Here is a 25,952-nt window from a genome sequence, read left to right on the forward strand (position 1 = left end):
GCAGTGCCGTAGGGGACCGCACCGCCACTTCCCAGCAAATTAGGGACACTGTTGCTCCTGGGGTATCGGCGAGGACCATTCGCAACCGTCTCCATGAAGCTGGGCTACGGTCCCGCACACCGTTAGGCCGTCTTCCGCTCACGCCCCAACATTGTGCAGCCCGCCTCCAGTGGTGTCGCGACAGGCGTGAATGGAGGGACGAATGGAGACGTGTCGTCTTCAGCGATGAGAGTCGCTTCTGCCTTGGTGCCAATGATGGTCGTATGCGTGTTTGGCGCCGTGCAGGTGAGCGCCACAATCAGGACTGCATACGACCGAGGCACACAGGGCCAACACCCGGCATCATGGTGTGGGGAGCGATCTCCTACACTGGCTGTACACCACTGGTGACCGTCGAGGGGACACTGAATAGTGCACGGTACATCCAAACCGTCATCGTTCTACCATTCCTAGACCGGCAAGGGAACTTGCTGTTCCAACAGGACAATGCACGTCCGCATGTATCCCGTGCCACCCAACGTGCTCTAGAAGGTGTAAGTCAACTACCCTGGCCAGCAAGATCTCCGGATCTGTCCCCCATTGAGCATGTTTGGGACTGGATGAAGCGTCGTCTCACGCGGTCTGCACGTCCAGCACGAACGCTGGTCCAACTGAGGCGCCAGGTGGAAATGGCATGGCAAGCCGTTCCACAGGACTACATCCAGCATCTCTACGATCGTCTCCATGGGAGAATAGCAGCGTGCATTGCTGCGAGAGGTGGATATACACTGTACTAGTGCCGACATTGTGCATGCTCTGTTGCCTGTGTCTATGTGCCTGTGGTTCTGTCAGTGTGATCATGTGATGTATCTGACCCCAGGAATGTGTCAATAAAGTTTCCCCTTCCTGGGACAATGTATTCACGGTGTTCTTATTTCAATTTCCAGGAGTGTAATTTCACTATCACACGGTACGTCTGGACGCCTACGGAGGCTAACAAAAAACGCTGCCGCTCATTACCTTGAATTTTGTAGGCGGCGAGATGGAATCCAAATTGGCGTGACCACTCCGTCCAGCTTTCCAGTGCAGCATCAAAAGGACGAAAAGGTGGTGCAACAGCGTGTTGTGGCTGCGGTAGCTGTGGAGCGGCGGTGGCCACATCGTTTTGCATTGCACGTTGACCCTGGACGAGCTGTCCAAGGGCATCCAATAAGGCCTGCGTCTGCTGATTCTGTAAGCGATAACATTCGGACAGTACATCTGGAGATGGTGGCGAAGCCATGACAAGTAAATCAGGGTATCAATTGGTACAAACGCGATCTAGCTCGTCGCCAATGTTGTGAATTGGCAGGAGCCAATTCACGGGGTTTGGAGGAAGCCGAAAGGCACGCGTTTAAGCTCACGCAGGCTGGCGTGAGGTCTGGAAAATGACAAGGAATTATACTATCAAGAAAAGTACGTAGCTGCTGGAATACTTAACTTTAATCCAAAATTGGTGAACATCGGTCTGACTGTACATGCATCCCAAGATAAATAACAAATGATAATGGCGCCTTGCTAGGTCGTTGCAAATGACGTAACTGAAGGCTATGCTAACTATCGTCTCGGCAAATGAGAGCGTAATTTGTCAGTGAACCATCGCTAGCAAAGTCGGCTGTAAAACTGGGGCGAGTGCTAGGAAGTCTCTCTAGACCTGCCGTGTGGCGGCGCTCGGTCTGCAATCACTGATAGTGGCGACACGCGGGTCCGACGTATACTAACGGACCGCGGCCGATTTAAAAGCTACCTCCTAGCAAGTGTGGTGTCTGGCGGTGACACCACAAGAAACACGTAGAGTTAGTCTCCCGCATCAGGGGTACGACTGTCATAAGAGAAAGCCTTGCCGAATATGTTACAAATCAAAACAGCCTTTGGGTACTGAGGTGGAACTTTCCAAGTAAAACTTCATTAGAATTCTGTCAGTTACTTTTCACTCAAAATTTTATGTATAAAAATAAAACTGCACTAATAGAGCCAATCAATTACTACGTCATAAAAACTCTCAAAGATTATGGCTCCCGTAAGATGATATTAAATGAAGTGACTTAAGGGTGAGTTGTAAACAAGAAAAAATGTTCTAAGGAACCCATGCTGCTATGCCCAACAACTGACCGACCATTGTTAGTTTTGTTCCTTGTGTACATTAAACAAGAGAAATGTTAAGCATTTAACGAGATACTGACAGACTCCACGATTACTACATAGCCGGCCGCAGTGGCCGAGCGGTTCTAGGCGCTTCAGTCAGGAACCGCGTGACCGCTACGGTCGCAGGTTCGAATCGTGCCTCAGGCCATGGATGTGTGTGATGTCCTTAGGTCAGTTAGGTTTAAGTAGTTCTAAGTTCTAGGGGACTGATGACCTCAGATGTTAAGTCCCATAGTGCTCAGAGCCATTTGAACCATTTTTTGATCACGACATGTTATTCCCCCACAGATGCATCACATGATACACAATGAGGTGATTTGTATCTGCGAGCATTTAAAAGACACGAGAAAGAATAAATCCTATCGTAGTGTATGAGGAATTATATCGGCACTTACGAACCAGTCGTTGACGGTGGCAACGGAATTTACAGTCTCATGTCAGAGAATATTTGTCCTGTAAACCGAAACAGCGATTATGTACAGAAGGAAAACTACGCCGTGAGTGACGTACATTGAAGAGTCAGAGGAACTGGTACACCTGCCTAATATTGTGTAGAGCCCCCACGACTACGCAGAAGTTTCGCGGCGCGAGCTGGCATGGACTCGACTAGTGTCTGAAGTAATGCTGGAGGGAACTAACACCATGAATCCTGCAGGGCTGTCCTTAAATCCGTAAGAATGCTAGGGGATGGAAATCTCTTCTGAAAAGCTCTTTGCAAGGCATCACAGATATGCTCTATAACGTTCATGTCTCGGGAGTTTGGTGGCCAGCAGAGGTGTTTAAACGCCGAAGAATGTTCCTGGAGCCACTCTGTAGCAATTCTTGACGTGTGGGGTATCGCATTGCCCTGCTGGATTTGTCCAAGTCCGTCGGAATGCACAATGGACACTAATTGATGCAGGTGATCAGACTGGATGCTTACGTACGTGTCACATGTCACAGTCGTATCTAGACGTATCAGCAGTCCATATCACTCCAACTGCACACGCCCCACACCATTAAGGAGCCTCCACCAGCTTGAACAGCCCCGTGGTGACATACATGGATTCATGAGGTTGTCTCCATACCCGTACACGCCCATCCGCTCGATACAGTTTGGAACGAGGCTCGTCCGACCTGGCAACAACATGTTTCCAGTCATCAACAGTTCAATGTCAGTGTTGACGGGCTGTATGTCGCGCAGTGTCGTGCAGTATCAAGGGTACACCTGTGGGCCTTTGGCTGCGAAAGCCCATATCGATGATGTTTCGTTGAATGGTTCGCACGCTGAGACTTGTTGATGGCCCAGCATTGAAATCTACTGCAATTTGCGGAAGGTTTGCACTTCTATCACGTTGAGTGATTCTTCTCAGTCGTCGTTGGTTCCCTTGCTGTAGGATCTTTTTCCGGCCGCAGAGATGTCGCCTTGCTGACAGCTGCTAACAGATACATCGCAATGTTACTACCATGGCAAGTTTCACAGATAAGGAATACACCGACATCCATCGGATCTGAGGGCTTACCGATGGAAGAACTGACGTTGCAAGACAACTGTATCACGCGAGGTTTCCTAACCGGTGTCTTCACTCCGTAAAAATAGTTCACTATGTTGATAGGGGCATGTGTAGCACCTCCAGAAATCAGTGGCCGGGGCCGACCGTTGCCGTACAGTGCGGATGACGAAGAGAATTTTTATAATGTGTTTTGGAGGACCGAAGAATAAACACCAGGTTTCTCGCCTCTGTGGGGCCGGAATATCACAATGTACTGTTACACGAGTACTGCACACCCATCGCTTTAGCAATTAGAAGGTAAAAACATTGTCAGCGGGACACCACCAGTAGACGCTGGACTTCAACAAATACATCCTACGGCGTCAGAGGCGCGACCAGCATTTGTCATGAACAATACTGTTAGCTGACGAAGCCCGTTTAACAGAGGATTGTATAGTGAATTCGCATAACTGTTACGAGTGGACAGAAGAAAACCACCACAGCACAGTTGTACGAGGGTGCCAATAACTACCCAGTATCAAAATGCGGTCTGGTATTATCGATCGGAATCTCATAGGACCATATGCGCTACCAAAAAGGCAGAGAGGAGAGCGATATCTGCGTTTCCTGGGTGCTACGGTACAGGAGTTGTTGGAAGACTTTACTTTGGCCTCTTTGTGAACCTGTGGTACATGCATTATGGAGCCCAGTTCACGTCAGCGGCACAATGCGACGCCACCTGTACAGTTCCTTCCCTCATAATGGATTAGTCGTGGAGGCCCTTTATCATGGCCAGCTAGACTGTCGGACCTTAATCCACTGGATTTCTTTTTGTGGGGCCATCTAAAATTTGTGATTTATGAAGGAGGGATTGTTGATATCAAGAACTTTGGACACAGGATACAACATACCTGTGATATTATGCGAAGAGATACGAAGAGATACAGACATTATGAATCATGTTCAGCAATCCTTTCATCGAAGATCCGAACGTTGCCACACACACACACACACACAGTGGCCATCATTTCGAACAGTACTTATGGGACGCCACGGCAGCTTCTGGGCATGTATTTGTATGTTCTTTCAAATCTGTACAGTTCTACAGCATTCGTTTTGATTAACTGAGGCGTAACTGAGTACTCGTATTTTGTATCCTGAAATGGAAATGAGCGTAAAGCATTGTGGGACGGGAGTCTCCCCTTCGGGGAGGTTCGGCCACCGAGGGCAAGTACTTATTGCATTCGACGTCACATTGGGTGACTTGCTCGTCGGAGATGGGGATGAAATGATGATGAGGATAACACAACACTCAGTCCCTGAGCGGAGAAAATCTCCTGCCTCAGCCGGGAATCGAACCTGGGCCCTTTGGCGTGGCATTCTGCGGCGCTGACCGCTCAGCTAACGGGGGTGCACTTTGTATCCTCATTCTTTGGAGTCGTTCCTTAAGATTAATGCAAGACAAAAAGTTCAAATTACAAAACATGCATACACAGTAATACAGTTTGTAACGTGCGCGTGGGGCACACAATACTCATTAAAGCCTGTACTATGGTAAGTGAGTGGGGTTTATCTTACGAGACAGGATTTTTGTATAGATATTGACCGCGTGTACCTGAATGGAGGCAAATCAGACTTACACCCACTCGGTAATAACAATGATACGTCAAGTAAGTTCGAAATGCAACTACACGTCAGGACGGACAAAAAACAACACAGCAGATACTACCAATTTGTTAATAATACGGTCGCCAGCCTGATTAGGCATTAACTGAATTTCTTCTCTGTACAAGTTGATGTACATTCATGCAAAACAACACGTAGTAACACTGCATAATATAGTAAATTTTAGAACCAGAAAATCTATTGAACTGATAGTTTCACTTTCTGTACTGATATGGAAAAACGATGAATACATAACACTACACTATAATGTATACTACCAAACTTCGTACTGTCTATTGATCTGATTAAAATCGGGCATAGGTTACCCTAGAAATAGCACTTTGGAGCCACACACAAAATGTCAGTTTTGATAAAGATAAAACACTGATAACTTTTGACATGTATATTGACTTTAACTTTTGCTAGTCAAACCAATTTAGAGCACTTCAGAATTCAAATGAATAAAAAACAGGGGGGGGGGGGAACCTGAAACTGTTATGATCACTGTATTAAAAAAAATTAATTACTGACACCATTATGCGCTCAAAATTTCCAATATCTGAGTTACTACTCTCTTTATCTTATTCCCTACTCATTTAAATACCTTTATATCTGTATCGAAATAATTAAACTTCATTACTAAATCAATATTAAAGTTATCTTCCAACTTTATCAGACCTTCGTTATTCATTTACTGGTTCATTAACAAAACAGTTCTTTAAACACCATTCTAACATAGCTAGGTCTGCAGGTAATTATTATTAACACAAACTCTAATTTTTCATCTCGGGACACTCGGATTGCACAATATTTGGAAAGGACCCTGTCTAGGTTAGTTGTGAGGATAATTAAATGATAGAAAAGTTCTGGTAAAATTTAAGTTGTTATTAAGTTGTTATTGAACAGTATGGAACAAAAGTAACACTGGTCCATACGAATACAGTACTAAAAGTTTCAACCTGTTTGTATCGATGCGGCGGTTGGCAGGCGGCGAGATGGCGAGGCACAAAGCACACATACAACCCCAGCTATGGCTCTTGACGTACCGGCACTTTATTTCTTTATAGCGTCGCAATACTTCTCCATTTAGTGCCTCTGGAATTTTGCCATGCTGTATGGGCGTTGGAACGGCATACCCGAGGCTCAATGAAACTACGTCTTCCAGGAGAGCCTCCTCGCTCCAGAACGTGTTGCTCAGATCAATGCCAAACTCCAACTACATCTGCTGAGCCCGTTGTGCCGTGCAGCGCCCGCGTGCATTTTCCCGCGTTCGCCTGCCATCCACCTTTCACCGCTCCCTTACAGACAGGGTATTCACCCGAGGTTTTGCATTCTACATATCCTAACACATTGCCTACGTATGGACCAGACGCACAGTTACAATTTTAAACATCTTACAACAGTTTCAAAATTTGTTACATTTCAATTCTATCACAATACTACTTGACATTTGACATAAACATTAATATTCACATTGAAACTCGTTTACAGTTTTCCTAACACAATGACGTGAAACAAGAAAACAAATGAAATCAGAACATCAATTACTCAAGTTTAACGACAAATCAGACGGAAAAAAATTATTTATATGTACAATAGTAAAACGTCGTTGTTGTTACAAGTTCTTCCTCAGTTTCTTTTCCCTATGCCAACTAGCCCCCCCATGAACCATGGATCTTGCCGTTGGTGGTGAGGCTTGCGTGCCTCAGCGATACAGATAGCCGTACGGTAGGTGCAACCACAACGGAGGGGTATCTGTTGAGAGGCCAGACAAACGTGTGGTTCCTGAAGAGGGGCAGCAGCCTTTTCAGTAGTTGCAAGGGCAACAGTCTGGATGATTGGCTGATCTGGCCTTGTAACAATAACCAAAACGGCCTTGCTGTGCTGGTACTGCGAACGGCTGAAAGCAAGGGGAAACTACAGCCGTAATTTTTCCCGAGGGCATGCAGCTTTACTGTATGATTAAATGATGATGGCGTCCTCTCGGGTAAAATATTCCGGAGGTAAAATAGTCCCCCATTCGGATCTCCGGGCGGGGACTACTCAAGAGGATGTCGTTATCGGAGCGCGGAATGTCAGATCCCTTAATCGGGCAGGTAGGCTAGAAAATTTAAAAAGGGAAATGGATAGGTTGAAGTTAGATATAGTGGGAATTAGTGAAGTTCGGTGGCAGGAGGAACAAGACTTCTGGTCAGGTGAATACAGGGTTATAAACACAAAATCAAATAGGGGTAATGCAGGAGTAGGTTTAATAATGAATAGGAAAATAGGAATGCGGGTAAGCTACTACAAACAGCATAGTGAACGCATTATTGTGGCCAAGATAGATACGAAGCCCACACCTACTACAGTGGTACAAGTTTATATGCCAACTGGCTCTGCAGATGACGAAGAAATTGAAGAAATGTATGATGAAATAAAAGAAATTATTCAGATTGTGAAGGGAGACGAAAATTTAATAGTCATGGGTGACTGGAATTCGAGTGTAGGAAAAGGGAGAGAAGGAAACATAGTAGGTGAATATGGATTGGGGCTAAGAAATGAAAGAGGAAGCCGCCTGGTAGAATTTTGCACAGAGCACAACATAATCATAACTAACACTTGGTTTAAGAATCATGAAAGAAGGTTGTATACATGGAAGAACCCTGGAGATACTAAAAGGTATCAGATAGATTATATAATGGTAAGACAGAGATTTAGGAACCAGGTTTTAAATTGTAAGACATTTCCAGGGGCAGATGTGGACTCTGACCACAATCTATTGGTTATGACCTGTAGATTAAAACTGAAGAAACTGCAAAAAGGTGGGAATTTAAGGAGATGGGACCTGGATAAACTGAAAGAACCAGAGGTTGTACAGAGTTTCAGGGAGAGCATAAGGGAACAATTGACAGGAATGGGGGAAAGAAATACAGTAGAAGAAGAATGGGTAGCTTTGAGGGATGAAGTAGCGAAGGCAGCAGAGGATCAAGTAGGTAAAAAGACGAGGGCTAGTAGAAATCCTTGGGTAACAGAAAAAATATTGAATTTAATCGATGAAAGGAGAAAATATAAAAATGCAGTAAATGAAGCAAGCAAAAAGGAATACAAACGCCTCAAAAATGAGATCGACAGGAAGTGCAAAATGGCTAAGCAGGGATGGCTAGAGGACAAATGTAAGGATGTAGAGGCCTATCTCACTAGGGGTAAGATAGATACTGCCCACAGGAAAATTAAAGAGACCTTTGGAGAGAAGAGAACGACTTGTATGAATATCAAGAGCTCAGATGGAAACCCAGTTCTAAGCAAAGAAGCGAAAGCAGAAAGGTGGAAGGAGTATATAGAGGGTGTATACAAGGGAGATGTACTTGAGGACAATATTATGGAAATGGAAGAGGATGTAGATGAAGATGAAATGGGAGATATGATACTGCGTGAAGAGTTTGACAGAGCACTGAAAGACCTGAGTCGAAACAAGGCCCCCGGAGTAGACAACATTCCATTGGAACTACTGACGGCCTTGGGAGAGCCAGTCCTGACAAAACTCTACCATCTGGTGAGCAAGATGTATGAGACAGGCGAAATACCCTCAGACTTCAAGAAGAATATAATAATTCCAATCCCAAAGAAAGCAGGTGTTGACAGATGTGAAAATTACCGAAATATCAGTTTAATAAGTCACAGCTGCAAAATACTAACACGAATTCTTTACAGACGAATGGAAAAACTAGTAGAAGCCAACCTCGGGGAAGATCAGTTTGGATTCCGTAGAAACACTGGAACACGTGAGGCAATACTGACCTTACGACTTATCTTAGAAGAAAGATTAAGGAAAGGCAAACCTACGTTTCTAGCATTTGTAGACTTAGAGAAAGCTTTTGACAATGTTGACTGGAATACTCTCTTTCAAATTTTAAAGGTGGCAGGGGTAAAATACAGAGAGCGAAAGGCTATTTACAATTTGTACAGAAACCATATGGCAGTTACAAGAGTCGAGGGACATGAAAGGGAAGCAGTGGTTGGGAAGGGAGTAAGACAGGGTTGTAGCCTCTCCCCGATGTTGTTCAATCTGTATATTGAGCAAGCAGTAAAGGAAACAAAAGAAAAATTCGCAGTAGGTATTAAAATTCATGGAGAAGAAATAAAAACTTTGAGGTTCGCCGATGACTTTGTAATTCTGTCAGAGACAGCAAAGGACTTGGAAGAGCAGTTGAATGGAATGGACAGTGTCTTGAAAGGAGGATATAAGATGAACATCAACAAAAGCAAAACAAGGATAATGGAATGTAGTCTAATTAAGTCGTGTGATGCTGAGGGAATTAGATTGGGAAATGAGGCACTTAAAGTAGTAAAGGAGATTTGCTATTTGGGGAGCAAAATAACTGATGATGGTCGAAGTAGAGAGGATATAAAATGTAGGCTGGCAATGGCAAGGAAAGCGTTTCTGAAGAAGAGAAATTTGTTAACATCCAGTATTGATTTAAGTGTCAGGAAGTCATTTCTGAAAGTATTCGTGTGGAGTGTAGCCATGTATGGAAGTGAAACATGGACGATAAATAGTTTGGACAAGAAGAGAATAGAAGCTTTCGAAATGTGGTGCTACAGAAGAATGCTGAAGATTAGATGGGTAGATCACATAACTAATGAGGAAGTATTGAATAGGATTGGGGAGAAGAGAAGTTTGTGGCACAACTTGACCAGAAGAAGGGATCTGTTGGTAGGACTTGTTCTGAGGCATCAAGGGATCACCAATTTAGTATTGGAGGGCAGCGTGGAGGGTAAAAATCGTAGAGGGAGAACAAGAGATGAATACACTACGCAGATTCTGAAGGATGTAGGTTGCAGTAGGTACTGGGAGATGAAAAAGCCAGCACAGGATAGAGTAGCTTGGAGAGCTGCATCAAACCAGTCTCAGGTCTGAAGACCACAAAAACAACAACATGCCAACTAGCCGTATACATAATACCGGTTGGCGAAAATATAACGAGACGCTATCACTGCTCGCAGTGTTACGCGAACCGTTGCTTGAAGCTGGAAACCTCGCCCTCATATCGGCGGCGTCGGCTACTCCCATGTTGTGCGGTGTTGCTGATCTCTCCCCTTGCCTTATGTCGGCGCACAGGAACACCCAAAAGTCGGCTTCCTGTTTTTCGATCTTACAACATTCAATTGGCTTGTCATTTAATGACATATGAACATGGGGAAAACGAATTCCCGTTTGTAGCTCAATGTATGACACTTTGTACGAAACATTTTTCCTCGTTTGCAATACGAAACATTGTTCCTCATGTGCGATTCACCCTGTATAGAAATGTAAAGGGAAAGTGACCATTTGTTTCCTCATAACCTTAGCATAAAACAGAAAACTCGGACAACAGTGCCAATAAGTAAAACTCCATTACAATGAAACTCGATACTCAAAAAGAGTGTAATGAAAATTAGCACAATTGTTAAGTAATGGTATCACAGATATACTCTTATAATGGGACAAATCTATGTGAAACAGTAAACAGCAACTAAGCCGGTAAGTTGCCGATATGAAACCTAATTCCAGTGGTGAAATCTTAACATAGTAATTAAAAAATCTTTTGTTAAGTTATTTAAACTTGAATTATAAATGGCACGTAACAAAGCCTATTAGTTACAAAGAGGTACAATCATAATGGGATATCTGGCTTCTGATGAACAAAACTAAGTTCTCTAAATTTGATGCATATAAAGCACGATCAGCAAGATCGATTTAAAAAAATCGCAAGTAAAACCCGTGGTTATAGTCGTAGTGACCATACGAGTCTAGGTATAAGTAAACATGGGCGACTAGATACGCCCATGAACAAATTAAAATGCAGAATTAAAATTAAACATTCCAAAAACTAAACTAAAATACAATTGGGCAATAAAAATTCAACAGATTCAGCCTATGTGTGGCACATATCGTATGGAATGTATTATTTTTAATACAAGTAGCGACTGGGTGGCTACGATGCAGCCAAAGCTGTTAGTGACCTTCATGTGGTAATTAGAGTGTTGAGAGTGTTGAAGTAAGTCACAACTGCCCGACATTATTAATAGCTCGTCTAGTAAAAGCTGCCCACTTAAATTCTTGCTACGATATAGTTCGAATGTTGATGCTGAGTCCAAACGAATGAACTCCTAGCCTGTTACGATAAAATAGGAAGCTTAACACAAAAAATGATGCAATAACATAGAGGAAAATTGATATTACATAGGTACTTTAGCCACCTAAAATTGCGTTAAATACAAAGCCAAAAGTTTAGAATTGCAGATTTAGCACCGAGGGAAACCCTATTCATGATAAGTACCAGAGGTATGAGATTTGGAAAGGACCTCCTATGGAGAGATGGAGAAACATTTCAAATACGCCTGCTTATATAAAACAAACCTTTAGTCGCTCCTAACAGGTGAGGTCAGTAATGAAGAGACAGGTCTTAAAAGCGCGGTAGTGAGCAGTGTTTTCTGTTCGAGTCTGTAAGACATGATGCGTGCTTCCTACTTTCCAGCTGCACTTGGGCTGCTGACTCGAGATGACTAGTAGTACCTTGTACAGCTATTTTCGAAGTCTTTTTGCTAGCACTACAGAATACCGCAACCGCTACGTCTCAGATTTAGCTCCAGCGCTGCCACTCAAGTACTGTAGAAAACTTTCCAGGTCTGCCCATATAAACCTGCCGGAGAAATATATGCCACCACAGAAAACAGAACTTGATGTGTGGGGGACTGGAGTTCAATCACAAAGCAGCAGCAGAGACATAAAATGGGTACTTTTCGGGCATGTACTAGATAACATGAAACTCTGTATCTGAATATGTTTTAGGAAGGGTTTCGAAGTTCAGTTTGCGACAAGGTTTCGAAAGGCAAAGCACTGCGCAGTTACTTGTAGTCCTAATTTACCTTTGGAAGCTAAGGCAAGATGCATCCTACTTCACACTTCGAAGTGAAGTCAAGAACTGACAGAAGACCAACAGGGTCCACAGGATGGAGGCTCAGGGATGATGGGTTAAGGCAAGAAACGAAGGAGCTTCTCATTTATGAAGAAAATAGTTTGGAGTGCTTTAAAATAATGAAAGATGTTTTCGGTTCTATAAGTGAGTTTATGTAATACAGAATTAAACCACAACGGCAAAGCGCCCGAGTACTCACTCATAGCTTAACCTTGTGCTTCTCTGTATAACTGGGGAACATAATGCGATGCTGTCTATTATCGTTATAGCATTCCAACAAGCTATAGCAGCTAGGATCTAGTTTTGCCCTGGCCATGTGTAGTGTATTAAACGACAACCATGTGCAGGGTGCGCATTGAAAGTATGTAAATACAAAGTCTGGCTAATGACAGAAGAAAGACTGCTGTATGCAGGCTAAATAGTCAATGACAGTATCAAACAACTACTAAAAGTAAACTAACTCCGTCTGAACAGGCCACGAAGATTCAACGGTACCGAACGGCCGACGTGTCAACCTCAGCCCACAGGCATCACTGGATGCGGATATGGAGGGGCATGTGGTCAGCACACCGCTCTCCAGGCCGTATGTCGAGACCGGAGCTGCTACTTCTTAATCAAGTAGCTCCTCAGTTTGCCTCACAAGGTCTGAGTGCACCCCGTGTGCCAACAGTGCTGGGCAGACTGGATGGTCACCTTTCCAAGTGCTAGCCCAGCCCGACAGCGCTTAACTTCGGTGACCTGACGGGAACCGGTGTTACCACAGCGGCAAGGCCGTTAGCAAACAACTACAATATTTGGAAATACTTACATGGAAGGGTAGTTGCTTGAAAGATTTCTTGAAGCCTCCAGCGGCCGGTCTCTTTATTTCTTTTACGATTGTACAATTTCGGCCTTAGGCCATTTTCAAGTATCTAAACCTTGTACAATAGTACAAGGTACAATAGTAAAGGGAATAGAGAGAATGGCAGCTAAAGGCTTCAAGAAGTCTCCCAAAAAATTCATCGCAGCTGCGGACCCTATCGCATTGAAAATCCAAGGGTAAGTTAAATTTTTTCTTCCTTTGGGAACAGACTCATTACGGTTACAAATGCCGTCTATGGTTAGACGTAACCTTTTCATGCCACAGGACGTTCTGAAATTGGCGTTCTATAGTGACCAAACTACCAGTATCAGACGTTCTGTTTCAGGAGCGAAGAAAGGGAGCAAGTGAATAACACCCAAAAACAGTATTGAATAACAGAACAGACACTGGAAGTCGTCCTGCAGGAAGGATTGTGTATTGAAAAACTTCTCATTCCCTAAGACTTCTAGGTAAGAAGTAGATTCCTGACTCACCTAGATTGCTAGACAAACTGGGTACATCCTTTTCAGTTACAAAGAAGGAACATGACAGAAAACACAGAAAAATTTGGGGAGTGCTCTTTATAATGAAGAAATAGACAAACTAAATTTCTGACACCACAGGTGCCGCCCATACTATTAAATCTCTTTTCTCGGTAACGCAACATGTCCTTCTAGGGCGTAAGCCCTCTCTCATTAATTGTGCACAGAGAAATAGCTACAAGTTCAAAAGAAACATAGATATTTTTCTACAGTACATACACGACTGAACAACTGTCTCATTTCACAGTGTTCTTCTGTTTCGCCAATGCGAGATGGATGTGTCACATGTTTTGCGTAGTTGAAAAGTACTCTACACCAATGAAGAAAAGGCATTTCTGACAGCTCAACTTATTTTAAAAGCTACTGTCACGTGATGCAAACCACTAGATCTTTGATTTTGCATTACTTTGATACTCCTTTATCACACGTCGGTGGAGATACTTTCGAACACGTGACAACTCATGCCTAAAAGCGAAATCACATGATACAGAAAAATAAAGAAAGAAAATGTATTTGGATCGAGTGTTATACCGGAAACAATGAAAAGTGAAGAATAGTCACACTCCACTTTGATATTCCATGGTCATCTGTCCATACCCACAAGCATGAGCTGATGGAGGTTATTACCGAATTCATCGATGGTAGAACACGACAGTTTCAGCGAAACACGGGTTGAGGGAACAGAGTTCAGTCCCTTGACCGTAAACCACACGGGCGCCTGAAACTCAGAGTGTATCTGTGGGGCGCAAGAAGAGAAGACTTTTTCAACCTTTAATCCATTGTGAGGTACTAGGTTTAGCTCATGAAGAATCAACAGAAAACAATGACCGGTGGCAGTGTCAGAAATATAGGATCAGGGTGTGATTAGTTAATTGTAACTTGGAATTCACAGGTGATGTGAGCTGAAAAATCTGGTACAGTCCCTCGAAAGACAAGAATGATTTGTTCATTTTTCCTTTTTAATTTCAGTTTTCCTCAACATAAGCTAGTCTCCCTGTTAATAGTATGGCAGCGTTGCACCGTCATTACCTATCTTTATTTGCCTAGCAACTGTTCTTAAGTTGTTCTATTGCTCTTCCTTCCATATGGTTTCAAGTCTCCTTACCAGTTCTTTAACTTCACTTGTATCAATACCGGATGGTAATTTTTCTAATTCGAATAGGGAGCTCAATATTTGCTAGTATACAACATCATCTGGGGTATGTCCAGTCGACTCACTGATTTGATTCTTGTAAGTAGATGTAATGTACGGCAAATACCTATTCCAGTCGTAATGAGTTATTGACATAATAAGAAAGTATTTTAGTTATCGATTTGTTCCATTCACTTGACGATGAATTGGTCTTGTTTTCCATTTTTTAACTGTGAAAATTTTATAAATTAGAACGGATATGGAAGATATGAAATTAGTCCCTTGATCTGCAGAACTAAATGCCATGTCAGCAGTTGCACCCAAGACTAGGTAGCATGAGATGTAATCAATAATCGATAATATGTACTTACGTCATCGCTGTGTTTCCAGAAATGACCATAGTATGTCTAAAGCCAATGTTTATATAGATCTGGAAGCTTCAGGTACTGATTGCAGTGGAATTTCAGTCTTAGCCTGTTGCGTGCACTATGTGCTATGGATGCAGCTTAAGATATAGTCTTCACTACGTTTTGGCCACAAGAGTGTTTTTGCCACTTTCCGCTATTTCACGCTTGAATAGTGTCATGACACTAAGGGATAATATGCTCCAGAGGTTTTGGTATTAACAATAGTTTTCCATACAAGGTTTCATAGTATAAAATAAAATATTCTGACACCAATTCCGCTCGATAAATAGCTGGCATTCCTCATCTTCCCCCTGGGCCTCTTCTGATTCAGCTACAAGCACTTTGTCTACTTGTAGCACAAGGACTTTCCTACTAGGTGCACTGACATTCTAATGAAGTCTACAATGTTTATGACGACATGTTGCCACTGCTGTGTCCAGTGTTGTCATAACGTACAGCACTCTCGGCTCTCCTCTTTGCTACTGCGTCAAACGAAGCTACAACAGTGTTCCATATGCTGCCAGCCCGTAGTGCTCCTGTCGTACTGACATTGTCGTTGTGCTACACGACTCGCGGGAAACCAACACAGTCCCTAATTAGTGATACGTGACGTGGCTGTACGATGGTGCTCGGTCAAGCGCTACACACGTCTGTACCCGTGGCCGCTAGTCCAGTGGAGCCGAAATAGTGAATAGCTTCCATCAATTCTGCATTCACATGACAGTCAAAGGATCCATACTAACGTGAGCAGCCACACTGCCGAGCGATAGACCGCCATCACGATAGAAGATGATTCTGCCGTCATTGAATTACGACAAATGTTGGTAGATGTTTCTACTATCTCACGAAGAAGTAATACGCTATCCTCATAACGAAACAACATATAAACGCGGTTTCTGAATGAGAAAACTGCTACACATTCTTCTCCCGTGTACATAATGTATAAAATGGCTCTGAGCACTAAACTTCTGTGGTCATCAGTCCCCTAGAACATAGAACTACTTAAACCTAACTAACCTAAGGACATCACACCCATCCATGCCCGAGGCAGGATTCGAATCTGCGACCGCAGCGGTCGCGCGGTTGCAGACTGTAGCGCCTAGAACCGCTCGGCCACTCCGGCCGGCCATAATGTATAGTTAGTGTAACTCCCACCTACTTTATTTTATTGCGTGCAATGTTAATCATTTAAAAATAGAAGCATGTAGTACACTTAACGCCAAACTGACGTTTGTTGCATTTCTCCTTAATGGTGGATCCCCACAAATTCAAAATCTTAAGGACTTTACCTGGTACGGCATCGAGTTCAGATGCTGAAGTTGAACGAATGTGTATGGTTCGACAAGAACTGTCTGCAGAAGGAGGTGATACCAAGGAACTCAAATGTAAAAATAGAGTGCAAATCACCGGTAGCTACGCGTTTGAAGGCCTATAACGAAAAACTTTGGATCAGATACGAGCTACAGGAGAAATATAAACAGAAAGCCATGTTAAATCATAGTCTGTACTTAGCACATATGAGAGTAAGCAAGATTTTCTCACCCTTACAGTTCGATGAGATGTATGGTGCATTTCAGAACTATGCACACTATGTAAGTGACAAACGTAAGAGAGTCCAAGTAATAAATTACGCAAATGTGTTCAGACAAGCAGTAACGACGTTGAGAATGGTGAGAAGCTCACATTCTAAATGTAATTTTAAATTTTTTGACACAGTAGTCTACTTGTCGAATATCACGTTCTCCACTGAGTTTTAGATATGAAGTTGAAGTTCATTGTCAGATCAAAGCTATACAATAGTGAAATCAAAAATATAATTGCTAATACCAAACTGGCACTAGGTATGGATCAGTGTCAGCGCATAAGCACAATAGCATCTCCTCTAAAGTAGCGGAAGTTATTGAAAAGCAGATTATGCGAGACAAAACTGACAGGCGTTGTAATGCATTCAAGGCTAGAATTGTACAGGGAATAAACAATAGCTTTAATGATAATAGTGCCATTGCAGTTAAGGCGGATAAGTAGGATAATTCGGTTCTTTTGAACCAAGAGGATTAAAATACGAAATTAAAGGAATTCCGTATTAATAATAACATCACAAAACTTACTTTTGATCCCACTAATAAATTCATTGCTTTGATTAAAAGAGCAGTTAAACGACACAACTTCATACTGTCTGGATAAAGAAAGTAGAGAATGCATCGTTAGCCCGCATCTCGTGGTCGTGCGGTAGCGTTCTCGCTTCCCACACCCGGGTTCCCGGGTTCGATTCCCGGCGGGGTCAGGGATTTTCTCTGCCTCGTGATGGCTGGGTGTTGTGTGCTGTCCTTAGGTTAGTTAGGTTTAAGTAGTTCTAAGTTCTAGGGGACTGATGACCATAGATGTTAAGTCCCATAGTGCTCAGAGCCATTTGAATGCATCGTTATGAATCCCGAGGCTCCAAGACTTAGAGCTCAAACAAAGCTACATAAGAATAACATTCATCTTCGTCCGATCGTAGATTATATTGACAGCCCCGCTTATAAGTTAAGCAACAAATTGGATTCCATTATTAAAGAGTACTACAGTTTCGAGACTAAACATAACGTGAAAAATTCTGCTGAAGTTGCAGAACGTATCAAGGACCTACAGACAACGGTAGAGGAAAAATTCGTTACTTCTGATATAGCTAGCGTGCAAATCAATGTGCCAATAACAGGAACCATTGAGATAGATAGTAACAGTTTACGGAATGTAAGAAAATCAGTTTGCAAGAGATACATGAGATTATTGACGTATTTCAGCTGAGTCTGTCGTATGACTATTTTACATTTGGTGTTTCAGTTTACCAGCCACCTGAAGGCTTAGCAATGACGAGCTGTATTGCAGGTACGCTAGCAGACATCTTTGATAAATCATATTGAAAATTAGTTTTCTGAAAGGTATAAAGACACAGCGGATAATTTGCTACAAAATGTACGTTGATGACGCGCTGGTGCTATTTTATGGTACACTAGAGGAACTCAATAAGATGCTCCCTCAACTAAATAGCTTACACCCCAATATGAATTTCACAAAAGAACTAGAAAAAGGTAACACTATTAGTTTTCTGGATTTAAAAATAATGAATTTTAAGAGCACACACAGTTTTATCATCCACTGTAAGCCAACGACAACCGATATTATATTCCATAACGACTCATATAATACTGATTCACATAAACGTGCCTTTTCTCAAACGATGATGAGTAGAATGACAAACATTCCTCTTGAAAGTAAGAAAGTGAATAACGAATTAGACACGTTGAAGGAAACAGCGTGTTTAAGCGGTTATGACAGTAGAATGGTCTCAGCCATGTACATTAAGAAACTGAATACCTCTGTATAAAACAATGGAGATGGTATTACACTAACAAAGACATAGTATACAGAAAAAGTGAAGTATGCTTCGTTGCCATACTATTGGCGCATTTCGGATGAGATAGCTAAGGCTTTCCGTAATACGAAGTTAATGATAAGTTTTCGCCCACAAATAAAATTGGCACATCTCTACTCCGTAATACCCACAAGGCTGAAGTTATGAAACAAACTGGGATCTATAAGTCAGTTGTGATGACTGTGAAAAATATTACGTGGGACAAGCGAGGAGAAATATTGGAACTAAACTGAGGGAATCTAGAAATATAAGTACCAGTAACAAATCTTCGTTCAGCGAACACTTACGTGCTAAAAAACGTACTGTGAATGGCCCTAATGCAATAGAGGTTTAACATGTTACTAGTAAAGATAGACTGCTGAATATCCATAAAGGAATGGAAATTTATACAGCTTCTAATAAACATCCAGAACGTGTTCTAAGTGAACAAACGGAGTTGAAAAGCAGAAATTTCCTGCAGAATTTTAAAAAGGTGTTGTGTTAGGCATTGTGCATTGTATTTTGATGTTGCTTTTTCATTTTAATGCAACTTCCCTCCCATTGCTGTGTGTCTTTGTCGTGAGTAATCGGTTTGATTCTGAACGGCGCTTCTTTGAGAATTTGGATTTACAGTGAACGGTTCCCTAAGGGTTTTTATACTTGTATAAGCTTTCAACGTATGTCATATCGACACAACAGTATATTTGTAATGTTGCTATCAGATTGCGTACACATCAATGGCTCTGTCACTTTGTATTGCAAAGGTTGTTTGTTTGCTGTCCCTCCCTACATTTGTATCTACTGACACCGTGTTTATTCTAATAAGTAGTTTGTCTTAACTCATCTGTTACTCGATGTACATACAATAATTTATATCTATTCCTTCCCTAGTTCTGCTTTTAGTTACCATACATCTCTTCTCCAGGTATGTGATGCGTCTCAGTGTATTTTCTCAGTGTTAGAGGCATCTATATGATAGTGAGAACAATGTTTTGGCATCTTTACGTATCCAGTAACGTATGATGTAGTAATGTTGAATACGTGCTGTCACAAAATGCTCTGCTTTTGGGCTATGGTTTATGTCTCAGTGTTACGCTCTATTTTACGTTGCTTCATAACCTTTCTAGTTCTGACAAATTCTTATTTTTGCCGTTATTTTCCCACGCAATGTTGCTATATGATGTATTTTTATTGAACTGACCAACATGTTTTTGTAGGTTTTAACAATTTTATAACGGAATTTATGTCGTGACAACAGTATAACTGTTATATTGTGTACCCAGTGGTGGCTCCTATATTTATTGTTGCAAGTGCTGTGTGTTTGCTGACCATCCCTATATTTTACACTCGTCGACACCCATTTTATTCTTAATAAGTAGTGTGTGTTAGCTCGTCTTTTTACTTGATGTGCGTCATACAGTAATCTACATCCGTTCCCATCTTAATCCTGCTATTGGTTACCATATATTTTTCCTTAAAGAACGCGAAGCCTTACCATGTATTTGCTCAATATTAGAGAACATTCTTTTGGATTTCCCACATATCCAATAATGTATGATATAGTCAAATGTTGAATACATATTACAACAAACTGCTCTTCCCTAAGGAGTATAATATTGATTTTTACGCACTTTGTATTTCGATGTTATGCTTACTTCATGTTGGCATAGGAGCCTTCCTGTTATGAGGCTTCCTTTCTCCTCTTATTTCCCACGTTATATCTCTTTATACTGAATTGACCCTTTAATTAATTTTATGTTACGATACTATCATACACTATAAGCCATGAAGTACTTAATGTTCCCAATACTGGTTGATACATTTTGTAACGCAGGTGACATTTAGTTGTCACCCTTCCACGCATTGTATATAGGTTTTTACTTAAAAAAGAAGTTATGTGGGTTATCATTCTGTACAAATACACAGGTCTTGCTGCTGTGTGCATAAAAATAGCTGTCAGACGCTGATGACTTACGATACAAGACAGTCGTTATACCTGGCACGCCAGTAATTGATGGAGTATTCTATTTCAATCATTTCCGGAATTTTGTACGTACCTTATATACGTTTGTGTTAATATGTTGTTTAAAATAATGTAGTTTGTCCGGTGATATGCATGTACTGTATGCAATATTTTATGTAAATTTGTATGGCCTTAATCTATTCTTTGGCCGCTGACTGTTTGTTGTAAGTGACATCAACTAAATCTGGCACGCCAGCAATATATGTAAAGTGCCTATGATGTGTGCTATCGAGAGTCTTAAAATCTTTGGATGAATATGTATCTGTGAGAACAAATTACCAGATGCTGTCATTTACCATGTTGTTGTTCACAGAGCAAAGTTCAGAACACGATATTAAAGGTGTCACTGTACTGTTGATTCTTTCGTAAAATGACGAAGTATGACTACTTTTTATTTGTCATTAAGAGTGATTTGAAAATGACATGAAATACGGACGTTAAAAATGTAAGTAAGAAATTTGTGCAATAATGTTGCATGATACTTTCTTTCCGTAAAGCCGTGGCAGGCATCCTCCATTCGAAAATGGCACCTATGTAAATTTAATGAAAGATGCCTACAACCGTTTGCATGAGCAAAAATCACTACACAAAATTTCTGCTTATTGGTTAATTTTAAACTGAAGGTTTGGATAGCTTAACAAGAATGGTAACGGAAATCTGGAGTTGCTGTGAGAAACCAAGTTAAGAATTTTATCTAACAACAACATTTATTTCCTAAATCATGAAAATACTCCTTGATCACTCACGTTACTTAATAGTACGATTATATGAAATGCTGTCCCATCATCAGTAATACAAAATAAAAATAGCAATTTTATCCAGCCTATCTCTCCTAACTAAGATGACTATGGGAGCCATCAAGCAGCGCGTCTATACTCACCAGAATCTCAGCAGGAAATGCCTAACCGTCTCCCCTCGTCCGACGTCCACACACGGTGGCCGGAAGGGCTGAGAGAGTCTGCACAGTGGCTATTTGCCAACCTAACGGGACCTGCTAACGCTTGGGGAACTTTGGTCTCTCTGGTCCAGTGCAGTCGCACTCTACTTAATACAGTGGTTATTTATACTGCATCTCCACATTCACAGAACCCACAGCAGACAGCCCACGCATACATGAGTAGACGACCCACGTTCACATATGCAGACTATACTAACAGTGATAATATAACACAATTCCGAATAATAAACCTTATATTGATCTTCCCTAAGTGTCGGAAGGGCACCCACGTGTGTTTTGAGTATGTGACTGTTGTATTAAGCCATGCTGCGGCTCACATGGAGCCGTTACAATGTTTTATCTTTGTGAGGTCTGTAAAGTTTTATTTATACATTTCGATGTACGCAGATAATGTACTGCTCCTCCATGTTGGTTTTACAGATACATGACGATAATGCTTATTCGAAATTAGGTAATCGTGCGATTAAATAAACATTCCATTACAGCCTGCTACGGACCATGTTTCCGTTTGTTAACCTCCTTAATGGTGTTTAAAGACGTGACGTGTACTTAACGACAGGTAGGAACTCAGCGGGAAACCCGTAGCTATTCGCAACCAAAAGGCAAACGAATTTAATACAAAGTATGAGAAGTAATTAATGAAGGATAATTAACGGGGGTGTGAGGCATCTTTCTCTTTGTTGTACGAAGCCTTTGGCGGCTCAGATCGATGTGGCGTGTCTCGCAGCAGGTAGCCCGAAATCTGTACTGACGTTGTGAATGTTTAAGTCAGTTTACCGCACAGTTATGCAAATGGGTTGCTGAGATATACAGCGTTCTCTTTGAGACGTATTATACTGCTCAACCATCCGTGCAAATGCATGTGGCTCTCTGAAACTCCAGCTCGCCACTGACCAACTTGTGTGTATACTCTCGCTATATACAGTACTCTGGCATGAATACTCCTCTACCTGTCACACCCTGTGTGGCGTAAGAGGTATGTGTACCACTGCAACGGTATCACTTACAGAACGCCTCTCTTACAGAGCCTCCAGTGACAGTTTATTAAACATTCCTTGCGACGCTCTTGCATGGTTTCTTCTTTTGCGTCCTGTGTATCTGCTTCATCGCCATTTTTCTTCATTATTATTTAGCGGATGTCGCATGACACTTCAGAAGTTCCACGGATGTAAACTTCACTCAGCTTTTGTTATTATTACTACTATTATTATTATTACAGAGAATGTCCAATCCCCTGACCAAATACGCTGAGCCACCGTGCCAGCATCGACTGAGGTACTCAAGCATGATTTACCATCCGTCCTCACAGAGACACTTCCGCCAGTACCTCATCTTATTCCTCCTAAAATTCCGTGAAGACGTGTACTTGTATGAGACAGCGTTCTCAGCACATGACAAGGTCATACGGGGGCCTCATTGTAGATCTCCATTTAGCCGGCTTGTGGAATCGCGCAATATCCAGATGTGTGGGATATTCTAATGTGGCAGTGGCCAGATGTTGGACTACATGGGAACGTGAGTGTAGGCATACTCGTCGTCTATGTTTGGGTTGTCCACGTCTGACTACCACAAGGGAGGATCTTCATGCTGTACACGAAACATCGTACCTCCTTCACACCTGCCCGCGGCATCCGAGAACAAGTCATCAACCCCGTCCAACAATCTGTGTCATCCTGCACCTCTTTCCGGGAACTATCAGCAGCCACACTAGAAAATTAGCGTCTCATGTGTCGGCTGTTATAAATACTACAAGAAAAGCTGCTGCGTTTGGTCTGGTGCTGCGACCAGGAAGCATGGACTGGTGACGAATGGCGTCCCATTGTGTCCAGTGGTTAATCGCGATTCTGTGCTATCTCTAATGACCTGGGGTAAGCTCCTGTTCTTCCAGTGTTTTGGAGAGGCACAGCGGTGTTACACCTAGCGTCATAATGTGGAGAGCCACGGGGTAGGACTTCGCGTCACGCTTCATAGTGACAGATCGAACTCTGACTGCACAACGGTACGTCACGGAAATCTTGTATCCTCTGGTGTTATCTCCTATACGACACTATCACCGTGCCGTTTTTACACATGACAATGCTTTTCCTCACCCTGTGCGTATGTCTGTCAACTCTCTGCGTGATAATGACGCGCTCCCATTGCGAGCAAGATTCTCTGATCCGTACCAGGTAGAAAATGTGTGGCACGAGCATGGGGTTGAAGTCCATCCCAGTGACAGTATCCAGAACATCAAGGACCGGTTATAACATTTGTGGGCCAGCTTGCTTCAAAAGATGATACGATGGCTGTTTGACATACTTCCCAAGCGAATAAGTGCATGCAACCACGCCAGGTAAGTCCAGCGCCATACCGATAAGTGGTTTCATACTGCTAAATTCTTTGTGAATTTGTCTCAGTATTGTAATCACTGAAATGACGTGACATATACTCTCAACACAAGAAGTTTTATCACTTTTCCTCGTCCCCCTCTAGGTGCTTCACTGTTTTTACATGGCAAGCAGTATACAGGGTCAACAGTAAGGAAACCGACAAACTGCTGGAATGGATTCCTGACTGGAAAAGGAGGAAATAAAGTCCTGTGAACATATGTCCAGAAATGCATCGTTACCACGGTAGATCGTGATGACGAGTGAATGTTCCTCCGACCTGCCGTGTGTTCCTTGGGTGTTATTGTGTTGAAGACTGTGTGATTGACGCAACATACGAAAGCAGCAGAATGGTCCGGTATTCATGCCGGGAAGAAGTCAAGATCGCCTTTGTGTACGGCCAAGCAGATGGAAACAGTCGAGAGGCAGCATGGTTATACCTAAACAAGTACCCTCACATACACCAGCCACATCACATAATATTTGAAGCCCTTTTTGGGCGTTTGTGTGATCAGGGGTGAAGAGAGGCGGCGGGATGTGCGTGCACCAGATTTGTAGGACTAGATTGTAGAGGATATTGAGACGAACCCTAGTACAAGCTCCAGGAAAGTCGCCCGCCAACATGGCGTAAGGCAAAGAGAGTGGTAATACATGATGTGACGTGGGAACGCGTGCATTGCATCCCATGGAGGCGACTTTGGGAATATACTGTGACACGGATGCAATGTAGCTCTATACTGTTTAGCGGGACGATTTGTTGTGTTGCACGCACATCATCCATTTCCGGACTCCTGTTCACTTGAACTTTTCCCCTCCATTTCCAGTCAGGAATAAGATCCTAAAACTTTCCGCTACGTTTTTAATCCACTTTTCTTAATTACTTTTGTCGTAAACACGTCACGAATGCTTGTTCATTATAAAAACTTATATTTAAAGTGAAAATAGTTGTTCGTGCAAATTTAACATTTGTTACCTTAGTAATTTTTTTACATATTTCGACTTCGAACTATATAAAGAATATTGTACTTCACACTTACGTGCGTGAGTCTTCATCTTCTTTATTCCATTATATGGTACGGTGATAGAAGAACTACTCAATATAAAATGCGTTTCTTGTTGATCGTTTTAAGTTATCAGTCAGACACTGTAACTAGTGTATGTTGTCTAAAATTTTAGTGTATCTTCTTTCCGTAAATTGTAAAAACAATTGGAATATCTGAAGGGTTATAGTTTTTAAGAGTGTACAGTGTGCAGTGAAAACGCTACACTTCGTCAGTATTCCCTACACAGACTGGATGTATTATTGTCAACTTGATTGGTGACAAGTTCTTTTACGCAGAAAACGACCTAGACCTAGTCTCTCCTCAAGCGTAGATGACCAAACGTCGAGTAACAGCTTGGTTCAGTTATTGACGTTACATCAAGGAGGCTCTCTTTATTTAACAGGTTCTTCGATGTGATATTAGAGCTAGCAGTATGGTAACTACCGCCTTCCCCCACAACAGTAATAGTGGGGCAAGGAAAAAGTTATTCGTTTCCATTCACCATCGTACACATTTCTTAGAGGGGAAATGTTATTCATAAGAGGTTTCACATCGAACGAATTTCATAAAGTTGAAAATACTGATAGTAGTTTTGGGGGTCTTCCTTTTGGCATGCGTTGCTGATCCTGGTGGCAATGTCACATGAATCAAGGAAGGTCAATTCCTTCCTAACATAATTGACAGGGTTAGAGGAGGACTCGGCCTTGGCCTTTGTTAGTAAGCTCTTCAGTCGTAGCTTCAAAGGTCTGGCAACTCTGCAGTAAACATCACTTCAGATAATTGGGCGAGGTCGGCTCACGTTTCCAGCTCGTTAGTGCCAGACTGCCGCCGCAGGAGCAGTCGAGGTAGTAAACAGTCAACATATTTCTGAAGTATGCAGTCGAAAACATCTCAGCCTATCGGTCATTCAGCGACATAAAAGTGGACCAAATAGTTATTAAAATAAGTGAAACTGCTAGTCTCTGGGATGTGAAACTACTGGAAGTGAATTGTAAAGCTTTTGTA

The sequence above is a fragment of the Schistocerca piceifrons genome, chromosome X (genome assembly GCF_021461385.2).
Source record: "Schistocerca piceifrons isolate TAMUIC-IGC-003096 chromosome X, iqSchPice1.1, whole genome shotgun sequence".
NCBI lineage: Eukaryota > Metazoa > Arthropoda > Insecta > Orthoptera > Acrididae > Schistocerca > Schistocerca piceifrons.